This window comes from Hemicordylus capensis, chromosome 10 (assembly GCF_027244095.1).
Source record: "Hemicordylus capensis ecotype Gifberg chromosome 10, rHemCap1.1.pri, whole genome shotgun sequence".
NCBI classification, from domain to species: Eukaryota; Metazoa; Chordata; class Lepidosauria; order Squamata; family Cordylidae; genus Hemicordylus; species Hemicordylus capensis.
Window position 1 is genome coordinate 18,655,954 of NC_069666.1, and position 11,025 is coordinate 18,666,978.

The 11,025-nt window shown below is 50.0% G+C and overlaps 1 protein-coding gene across 1 annotated transcript in view; it reads right to left on the reverse strand.

Annotated features, from left to right (window-relative positions):
- Positions 1–9,323, reverse strand: part of SCAMP5 (secretory carrier membrane protein 5) — a 37,771-nt gene extending 28,448 nt beyond the window's left edge. Inside the window, exon 1 of the mRNA XM_053271756.1 lies at positions 9,189–9,323. The gene's annotated coding sequence lies outside the window, so the exon portion shown is untranslated. The remainder of the gene's footprint in view (positions 1–9,188) is intronic.
- Positions 9,324–11,025: the final 1,702 nt, after the last annotated feature.

Here is an 11,025-nt window from a genome sequence, read left to right on the forward strand (position 1 = left end):
CTGGGCCATCTCTCACTTCCACCCACCCACCACTCGCCTCCACGGGCCCCACTTGGTTGCCCACCCACTGCCTCCTTTTGTTGGCCTCAGTGTGGTCCAATAAGGAGAGCTGGTGGGAGGAGAGCTGGTCTGGTGGTAGCAAGCATGAGTGGTCCCCTTTGCTAAGCAGGGTCTGCCCTGGTTTGCACTCGAATGGGAGATGACATGTCATGGAGATGACACGGTAAGAGATTCCCCCTTTGGGGACGGGGCCACTCTAGGAAGAGCATCTGCATGCAGAAGGTCCTTGGCGGCATCTCCAAGATAGGGCTGAGAGAGATTCCTGCCTGCAACCTTGGAGAAGCCACTGCCGGTCTGTGCAGACATACTGAGCTAGATGGACCAATGGTCTGACTCAGTAGAAGGCAGCTTCCTCTGTTCCTGTGTTTATGTGTAATGATGTCATACCAGCCCAGTGCTTGTTCTCGCTGGGATGGGCTTGCTTGCACCAGGGCAATAATGCCATCGGGCTGTGTCAGTGGAGGCAGTGAGTGAGAGGGGATGCGGAGGCCAGTGGGAAGCCAGGTGAGTAGGGAGCTGCGGAGGTGAACAGCATGGGAGCAGGAGCGGTGGCAGGCTGCAAAAGATCCAGCCATGAGCTGCCGCCAACATCGCCAACGTGATTTGTTCCCCAAACATTGGGAGGACATCCTTGGGGTTTGGGCATAGCTAGGGCCTGACCACAATGGGAAATCTTGTCGCAGTTTCCCTTGAAGTCAATGCAAGGTTACCTAACAGACCCTTTTTGTAAATCTATTTCCCCATCTGTCCACAGAGAGACCCTGAAGCATCCTCTGGGCTACAGCCCCATCATGCCTCCATGTCACTGACAACTCCTTCAAGGCCAAGGACAAAGGCCAGGCTGTGTGGTGCTGGGGATTGATTCCCCTTGGGCTCCCCGGCTTTTCTTGTGGTGTGGGGTCCCTGTGAGGGCACAGGGTCATCTGGAGATTTGATCATCAACTCTTCCCACCTTGTCTTCTAATTCCTGGGACTGTCTGCTTCATCTCCCCAATTGGGGAGAGGGGTCCCAGTTCAGGGATCATGACTGGGGAGCCGTTCTAACTCCAGATACATGACAGAAACAGGGGGGAAATGTTGTACCTATTTAAACAGCCATAGAATTCTCAAAAACCTCTCTTCTTTTAAAATGGAGTTTTGTTGCCCTCACATGGGCCATGCCTTCCAAATTCTTATAACCTACAGGGGTTCTGGGGAGGGGCTTCCAGTGGTCAGGAATGGTACCCTTCCACGGAAGTCACTAAGGATACAAATGTCCAGTGGCGAGCAGTTCCTCAGCTCTACACAGCATCCACAACTGCCCTGATCTTGCCGCTGGCTATGAAGAGCACAGGAATGGAAGCCCAAGAGGCAGCATCAGGTCTGATACTCCTTGACACGAATGTTACTTCGCACCATTCCGGCTTTGTAAAGGGAGCCTTGAAGAGGGCTCTTTGCAATGGCGGCAGGTAAGTGTGTCGTTGAGTCGGTGTCAACTCCTGGCACCCACAGAGCCCTGTGGTTGTCTTTGGTAGAATAGAGGAGGGGTTTACCATTGCCTCCTCCCGCGCAGTATGAGATGATGCCTTTCAGCACTTTCCTCTATCACTGCTGCCCGATATAGGTGTTCCCCATAGTCTGGGAAACATAAACAGGGGGGATTTGAACTGGCAACCTCTGGCTTGCTAGTCAAGTCATTTCCCCGCTGTGCCATTAAGTGGCTTAATGGCTGTAGAAGCAGGGTGAAAACTGACCCCAGCGTAAATTAGGATAAAGATCTCTCCCACTCTTCCCCTCTCTCTTTTTCACTAAATAAAGCTTATCTCAAGCTCTGCTTTTTTCTTTTCTTTTTTTGCACTGGGTGGAAGTGGCCCAGAATTGATCCATTCTAATGGAATTGGCTAATGGAAACATAAATCCAACCAAATTCGAGTGACCATTCCTCCACAGAACACTGAAAAATAAATGCCCCTCCACAGAATACTAAAGAACACCAAACGGATTCAGGCTGAGAAATTTACACTGTCCTCCTCCACTCCTCCTGAGGAAAAAAAATGCTCTCAGACCTGTTCAAGTTGAAGAGAGTGAACTTGTACTCAGCTGAGAACAGAAAAAGAACGGGCTCGTTCTCATGATCAAAAGCAAGCGGGGCAGGCATCAGCTACGTTTCCAGAGCTGTGTGCGCTTCTGCAAATGAATCGTGTGGGTGGTGAAAATGATTCTATCGCCGATGAAACTCCTTACAAATTCAGAAGTCTGGGCACTCTCCCTGCAAACCCCATAGCCATATCCGTCCCAACAGCCATACTCTATGGCCACACCCCTCAGATAGGTGCAGTAATTGGCGGGGGGTCAGTTACAAGAAGTCAAGGATCATGTAGACTCTAGGGAATATACTAGAATGAATTTTTATTTATTTATTTATTTATTTTTACATTTATATCCCGCTTTTCCTCCAAGGAGCCCAGAGCGGTGTTCTACATACTTGAGTTTCTCCTCACAACAACCCTGTGAAGTAGGTTCGGCTGAGAGACAAGTGACTGCAGTTCCTTCCAAATGCCCATAGGGGTGCATGGAATTCAGCACATTCCATGGCCATTTGGAAGGAACCAGTGCATTTCAGTGGGCATCCCCTGTCATTCATTTTAGGATGTCTGGACACTAGCCCACCATAGGACTTGCATGCTGATGGTCCCAGGTTCAATCCCAGGCAGCATCACCAGGAAGGCCTAGGAAAGACTCCCGCCTGAAACCATGGAGAGCCGCTGCCAGTCAGTGTAGACAATACTGAGCGAGATGGACCAAGAGTCTGGCTCAGTAAACAGCAGCTTCCTAGGTTCCTAAGGCAGGAAGAATACCGCTGCTGGTGGCAATGAATTACTTCCTAGTATTGTTTGTTTACTCTCTTATTTCCTCTCTGTTGTAGAGCTCCTAGGGTTGATCCCATACAACCTTGGCCTTCTACCAGATTCTCCCCTGGAATGGATCCTGCCCAAATGTACTGCTCCGACTCCTATTCATCTTCTAGCCCCTGACAAATAACAAGAAGTCCTTAATTAACATCATGAGAGCAGAACGGACATTGATTTATTAGGAGAAAAATCCAAAAAAGGTAGGGGTTGGAGATGGGGTGAACCAAGAAAACAGAACTGGGGAACAAGAACCCCCCCCCACCCAGCCACCCAAATAATTATCTGCCAGGCAGCAAAGACAATACTAATAGCTGTAAGAACAAAAGCTTTCACATTGTGTTGACACAATATAATTGGAAAAACAAAGTGTAAGGATAATAATCTATAATACAATTAGTAGGCTACAAAGGGGCACCTTCCCTGCAAGAAAAAGACACCGCATCTGGGACTTATTGTAGTCTAGAATAGATACAATTAAGGAGGGACATGATAGAGGTTTACAAACCGATGCATTGTATGATGAGAAAGTGGACAGAGAGAGGTTTTCCCCCTTCTTATAATACTGAAACCCAGTATCACTGGATGAAATCGATGGGCTGATTGATTTAGAACAGACAGACAAAGGGAACTGTTTCTTCACACAATGCATCATTAATTTGTGGAACTTACTGCCACATGATGCAGTGATGGTCATTGACCCGGGTGGCTTTAAAGGACATACTTAGGGGGGGGTAGGCTATTAAACACAGTGAGGTTATTCCCACGATCGCCAGAAAGTGGGCTAAGGGAGCTTAGCCTGCTTTCCATCCATCGTGGGAACCACCCGACTCATGGGCGAGCCCAGTGCTCCCAAGGCGGTTGGCCCACCTCGAACATCCTCCCCTTAAATGAGGTTAACAGAGCGAGCACTCCGTTAGCCTCATTTCTTTGCTCGTGTGTCCCCACGGCACGCAGCGACACATGAGTAGACCCTCGACCGGGAGGCTGCAGCCAGCCTTCCGGGCTCGGGGGTCTCTCCAGAATGCCCCACACTCTTGCTCGGGGCATCCTGGAACTTCTGGGGGCCGCGCACCCCCCGATTCCTGCAGCCCCCTCCGGCTCCGTAACGGAGCCGGTAGCCATGTGGGCAGCCAATCGAGCTGCCCATCTACAAGTGGTGGCTCGTCTGCGGGGGAAACGGGCAAAGCCAGCTCTCCCCGCAGAACCCCGTGTTTCACGTGTCGTGTGAAGCACCTCAGTAGCTAAATTGGGTTGAGGGGTATGAGGAGAAACATGAAAGTCCTCACACAGCAGGGTATGCTCCGGTGATAAAGATGTTTAGCCCGAGAAATTATCTGGACACATTAGGTTGAGTTAAAAATAAAATTAAAATAAAAGTTTATTAAGAAACTAAAACAACACAGACAGAGAGCGAGCCATTGAACAACAAACCCAAACAGGCACTAGACTTCAACAACTGAACCGTTCTAACTGACTTTTAAGAGGAGAGCTGGTCTTGTCGTAGCAAGCATGACTTGTCCCCATAGCTAAGCAGGGTCTGCCCTGGTTGCATCTGAATGGGAGACTTGATGTGTGAGCACTGCAAGATATTCCCCTCAGGGGATGGAGCTGCTCTGGGAAGAGCATCTCGGTTCCAAGTTCCCTCCCTGGCAGCATCTCCAAGATAGGGCTGAGAGAGATTCCTGCCTGCAACCTTGGAGAAGCCGCTGCCAGTCTGTGAAGACAATACTGAGCTAGATAGACCAATGGTCTGACTCAGTATATGGCAGTTTCCTATGTTCCTATGTAAGTGGGCATTAAGACAGACCTGTTAACATCTCATCGTGCCTCTAGTGGCCAGAAGAAGTTACTGAGGCTATTCTCACAATCTCCCAAAAGTGGGATACGGGAGTCTAGCCCACTTTTGGGTGATCGTGTGCTGCAACGAGAGCCACGCGGCACCCTGCAGCTAGCCTCCATAAACACCCCTCCTCTGAGATGAGGTTAACAGAGTGAGTGCTCCGTTAACCTCATCTTTTTGCTTGTGTGTTGCCACGACGTGCGGCAACACATGAGTAGACCCCCGACTGGGAGGTCGGCGCAGGGCATCCTGGATCTTCCAGGGGCTGCGTGGCCCCCGATTCCTGCAGCCCCCGCTGGCTCTGTGACTGAGCCAGCCGTCGTGTGGGCGGCTGATCCGGCTGCCTAGGGCTGCCTTTGGATCATCTGCAGGGACAGCGGGCTAAGCCTACTTTCCCCGCAGACCCGGAAGAAGCTCTTCTCACGGATCATGACAAGAGCTTTTACTGTGGTGCTAAGAGCAGTGCTTTAGAATTCTCGTAAAGGGTTCGGACAATGGTTTTTCCCATGACACTCTATGGATGCGAAAGCTGGACTTGGAAGAAGCAAGATAGAAAAAGGGTTGACGCTTTTGAACTCGGGTGCTGGAGAAGACTTTTGAGGATGCCATGGACAGCCAGGAAAACAAACCAATGGATCCTAGAACAAATCAATCCAGAATTTTCACTCGAGGACAAATGGCCAGGCTCAAAGTATCCTACTTTGGACACATTATGCAAAGACCCAGCTCCCTTGAGAAGTCCATAATGCTGGACTTCATTCCCTCATAATTTTATAAGGAAAGAGGAGAAGAGGATGACCAGCAGCAAGGTGGATGGACTCGATTACAACAAAAATGAATGCACCATTGAGAGACCTCAAAGTGGTTTATATAGAAAAACAAATAATACATAACTAAGATGGTCCCCTGTCCCCAAAGGGCTCACATTCTATTGTAGTGAGCTCAAGCTAGCTTGCTCCTGATGGACTGATGTCGTGGTTCCTGACCCTTTGCTTCCTGTGACTTTGACTCTGCTAGCCCCAACCATGTGCTGTCCGACTCTCAATGCCTGGACGGATCGTTCTCCTGACACCCCTGTCTCACCCAGGCACACAATATGTGAATGTATAAAATGCGTGATTTTTCCCCAAAAGTTGTAATTCTTGACCTCAGAATACCATCACCTAAGGTTGCCAGCTCTGACTGCAGCTATACCTGGAGATGTCCACCCCACCCAGTATTTTTCACAATATCATGCCACTGAAATCCCCAGGATTGCTTTCAATAGTTGCCTTGAGTGATGCCAATTCCTGAATACCTGCAAGGCTGGAATCCTTCCATCACAGCAAAAATAAATAATGTTCTTAGAAATGTAGTTGCCAAGGAGATCGGGCTGTTATCTGTACACTAAGAACACATTTCGCTGCACAGTGAAGATAAGCTTATTTGCATTCCAGAAGTTACGGCTGGGGATGTAAGTTCCAAGGTATCCAGGGAGAGCTGGGATCAGGGGCATGGTCATGGAATGTGTTGGCATCAAGGGTGTGGTAAAACCAGCATGTTGTTATTCACTCTGCCCTAAGCTTCCCAGTCCAGGAATCAGGAACTGTTGATGAACTGTGCTGAGGGCTGCAGCACCATGGAGAGCTCCCAGTCAGCCGCTTGCTCTAATACGGGCCAGCCGTGGGATGTGAACCCAATCCCAACTTTTCCATTTGTGCACAGACCTATCAGTGATCCCAAAAGGCAGGGCCTCTCCAAGGCTTCAGAGGCCGAGGAGTCTGCTGTAACGTAGGAGGCTGCCACAAGGGGCAGCGATGTGCAAAGCCCCAGGGCAGGCAGAACAGGACAGGTATGGGATGTGTGGAAGAGGACGGTTCATTGGGGAGAATAGGCTCAGGTCCCACGTGTGCCCGTTCCAGGATCTCTGATGCCAGGGTCTCTCCGCTGGCAGGCTCAAACTCCAGCCTCTTGTCAGGACTGGAGGCTGAGACTGGGGCTTTGTTTCTCCCTCCTCTTCAAGGCAGACTCAGGGCTGGGGTCGTGACAGTCACCCAGAGCAATGCACATGTTCTCATAATGCATGGCCAGGGCTTGCGCGATGCATGGCCAGGGCTTGCGTGATGTTGGCAACCACCCTTCTCCTTCCAGAAAAGCAATGCCTCAGCAATTCCTAAAGGATCCTGGTGTCGAAGCAACCAGCAATTCAAGATATGACTCCATTTCTGTGACACGCCATGCCGTGATTGGAATTACTACATTATTCACCACATGAAATAGAATTGGGGGGGGGACACCTCGAAACTCCAAGTCAGGGGTGTGTTTAGTTATTTTCATAGGAACACAGGATGCTGCCTTATACCAAGTTGGACCATTGGTCCATCTAGCTCAGTATGGTCTACTCAGACAGGCAACGGCTTCTCCGAGGTTACAGGAAAGAGTCTCTCTCAGCCCTATCTGGAGATGCCAGAGAGGGAACTTGGAACCTTCTACATGCAAGCAGGCAGGTGCTCTCCCCAGAGTGGCCCCATCCCCCAAGGGGAATATCTTCCAGTGCTCACACAGGTGGTTTCCAATTCAAATGCAAACCAGGGTGGATCCTGCTTAGCAAAGGGGATGTCATGCTTGCTACCACAAGACCGGTACTCCTCCCTATTTCCATTCCTCCTCCCCTTTCTATTATATCTGCATGGGGGGGGGGCATTGGGGGTTCCTCTGTCCTCCCTCTACCTCCCCCTGGTTTCCCTAGAGGTCCTGAGTAAGGTCAGATGATTTCACTTCGCTGATTTACACTGGCTGCAAAACAAATGGATTCTACATCAGCCCAACAGAGAACTTCACAGGCTCCTCCGGCATCTTGATCTGTGCAGTAACGTCCTCATCTCAGATGATTCCCTCCAATGGGTCATCTAACCCCTGCTAACTGGGCAAAGAGGCACTGTTTAATGTGGCAATTCTCTTTATTTAGCAGGGGAAGAGTAACTGGCCCTCTCCACCCCCAGCACAGTACTTCCAGTGACTGTTGCTGGTGTCTATCTTGTGTTTTGCTTTTAGACTGTGAGCCCTTTGCCATCTTATTTATTTATTTATTATTTCTCGGGAGGGGGTGGCTAAATGCTCCCTGCATCTGACGTCTGATGCAGGGGGCAGGACTAGGGGGGTCACGGTGGTGGCAGAACCCTCTGCCATCACTGGCCTCCCTCCATGCCTAGCTAAACATCAGATCCATAAGAATATAAGAAGAGCTTTGCTGGATCAGTCCTGAAGCCTATCTGGTCAAGCATCCTGTTTCTCAAAGTGGCCCATCAGATGCCTCTGGAAAGCCCAAAGGGAAGAGGTGAGGACCCACCCTCTCTCCTGCTGTTGCTGCTCCCTTGCAACTGATATTCAGGGGCATCTTGCCTCTGAATGTGGAGTCGGCCTACAGCCATCAAAACTAGTAGCCCTCTCTTCCACTTGTCCTCCAGGAATTTGTCTAGGCCCCTTTGTGGCCATCACCCCATCCTGTGGCCCAGAATTCCATCGATCCATCATGTACTGTGCAAAATAGTACTTCCTTTTGTCAGTCCTAAACTTCCTGTTCCATAGTGTGACCCCTGGTTCCTGTGCTGTGAGAGAAGAACTTCTCCCTCTCCACTCACTCCGCACCACACATCATATAAATGTTCTATCACAGCGATAGGCAACCTTGGCCATCCCGCTGTTGTTGAACTACAACTCTCATCATCCACAATTGATGGCCAAGGTGGCCAACCTCTCCAATGTCTCCTGTTAGCTGCCTTTTCTCCAGTTCCGCCTTGAATCTATGCTGATCTCGAAAAACAACGTTCCCATCAGTGTTCCCCCTAACAGGAATTCCCAGGCAGGGGAGTAACTTTAATAGGGCAAGGGGAGATAGTTGTCTGGGGGCCTATTGCCTTGGGGGGGCCCCCAGAGGCAAGTCACATGACTGACTCCCCCAGCTGTGCACCCGCCCAGGCTTCCTTCAGTTGTATTTATCCTTAACATTCATTGATGTGAGTGTGAAGACCTGAAGCTACCAGAACAGCATGTCTTTCTCTAGTACCACTAAATGACTTTACTCTGCTTTTTGTTACCACTATTCTTTACTGAACTTCAGGGGGGCGGGCATTTTAAACTCTTGTCTCTGGGCCCACTCCAACCTTGCTACACCCCTGTTCTCAGGTGTTGACAACAACAACTCACATCATCCCCGAGCAAAAGACATTGCAGCTGGGGATTCTGGGAGATGTAGTCAACAACATCTGGGACTCCCTGCTAGAGGAACACTGGTTCCCATCTGTCCTAACTCTAGTTTGGTTTAAAAAGAAAACCCAAAGCAGTACATTTGGCGAGCCACAAGATCAGTCCTCCTGGGATTCCTCTTCCACTGAGCTGATCTGCATCAATCTACTCACCAGGTCCTGCTGATGGCTTCCACCCACCCCTTCCGCCTGGGTGATGGATCCGCTTTCCACTCGGCCATGACTCCCTCTCCACACACATGGCAGGCAGCCGCTTGTCTGTTTTGACTAGCCCGGGAGCGACGCCTCCTCTGTGCTTGAGCAGGGCTGGGTGTCTCTTTTTCACAGCAAATGATGTGCGGAAGTCAGCTCCGCATCCCCAGAAAGCACTTGGAGTGTCTCCAAAGAGGACCGGCCTGAGTGATGAAGCGCCGGGTGAGGCAGGACCAGTTGTGATAGTTGGATGGGGCGACGAAGCAGAACCAGGTTGGAATACCAACCATTCACTAACCAGAGAAGGTCCATTTAGAATAGTGATTGTAGGTGGGGGGGGGGGCAGGGAGAAGGAGGGTCATGAAAATGCAAACCCAGGCAGATGGATAATCACTTATAATCACTCTTTCGCCTCCATTTTAAATACCCCTCATCATCTTCTCTTCTTTCCTCTCTCCTCTTTCAGAACAATTAAGCAGCTTTCTCATCATCTTGTGACCCTCCCATGAATCTTTGTCTTTTCCACCCCCACCCCGCATCCCACACATCTCTCCCCCCACCCCTGCACAAACTCAGCCTGGCATCCCACTCTTCTTCTTTTTTAAAATAAAAAAAAAGCAGGAGCTAATTTCAGCTTTTTCCCCCCTCTTCAGCCCGGGATAAACGCGCCAGTCTGTTGTCCTCCAACCAATAAGCTGACAGGGTAATGAATGGCTTTGGATGGCAATTAGCGGATGGAGTCGCTAATAATGAAATTCATTTACATTTTAAGCACTGCGGAGAGATAGAGAGCGTGCAGGCTGAGAAGCTGGGCTCTGGCATTCGCGCCCCACAAGGTGGCTCGCCTCGGAGGGGGGAGGCTCCCTACCAATCAGCTCCAGTGAGGTGGAAACTGTTTAACATGATTGCGTCTCATTGTCCTCATTTAGGAGGCTGTAATAAGAAGAGTTTGTTAAGCAGTGATTAGATGCCAAATATTTGCCGAGGATTTCAATATCCAATCAACCCAGCTCCGCGGTAGAGATCGCCAACACAGAAACAAGCCACCGTTGCAGACCCCACTGGAATAAAACTGGAGTGGAACCTGGAGTGTTTCTTTGGTACCAGATTTTCACATATTTTCGCTGCTTGCCACAAGCAAGGCTGTAGTGGAGAGATAACAGTCACATGCAGGATTATGCCAGCTTCACCAGAAGGACATTATACCAGGCGAAGATGCTCCTAACGGTCCAAATTTGCCAGGTGCAACTCCCTCTGATCTGGTCCCCGTCCTTTGTAAATAGGCTGTTTCACGCAGTCAAAAGCAGAATAAAAGCTGGGCTACACACATTTTAATGCTTGTGGGAGCTCACAAAAATCCCTCTAACCCCGGTTGCTCAAACCAGGGTAACCCAGATTCTCTACCCTGCTCTTAACCAAGGTAGGAGGGAAAGAGAGCCCTCCTATCTTGCTCTTCTGCTCTTGTGAACTCACTCACCTAATCTACCCTGCAAACAGGCCTGGAAACAATAGAGAGCTGTGGCTACAGTGGCTGCCAACCATGGATATGCCACTGTGCTAGGGATGTGAGACCCAACTCGACTCAAGCTGGCTCGAGCTTGAACCAGCTCAGTTCAAGAGCTTGATCTCGAACCAAACTGGGCCCAGTTCCGCTCAACCTCAAGCTGAACCCCCTGGGCAGGTTTTGCCCAGTTTGGGGGTGCCAGACAAGTCAGAATTGTGTGGTCATAACCTGGTCATGCAAATGACCCGTGAGCATGCATGGTGGCCTCCAAAATGGCCACTGTGCACTCTCAAA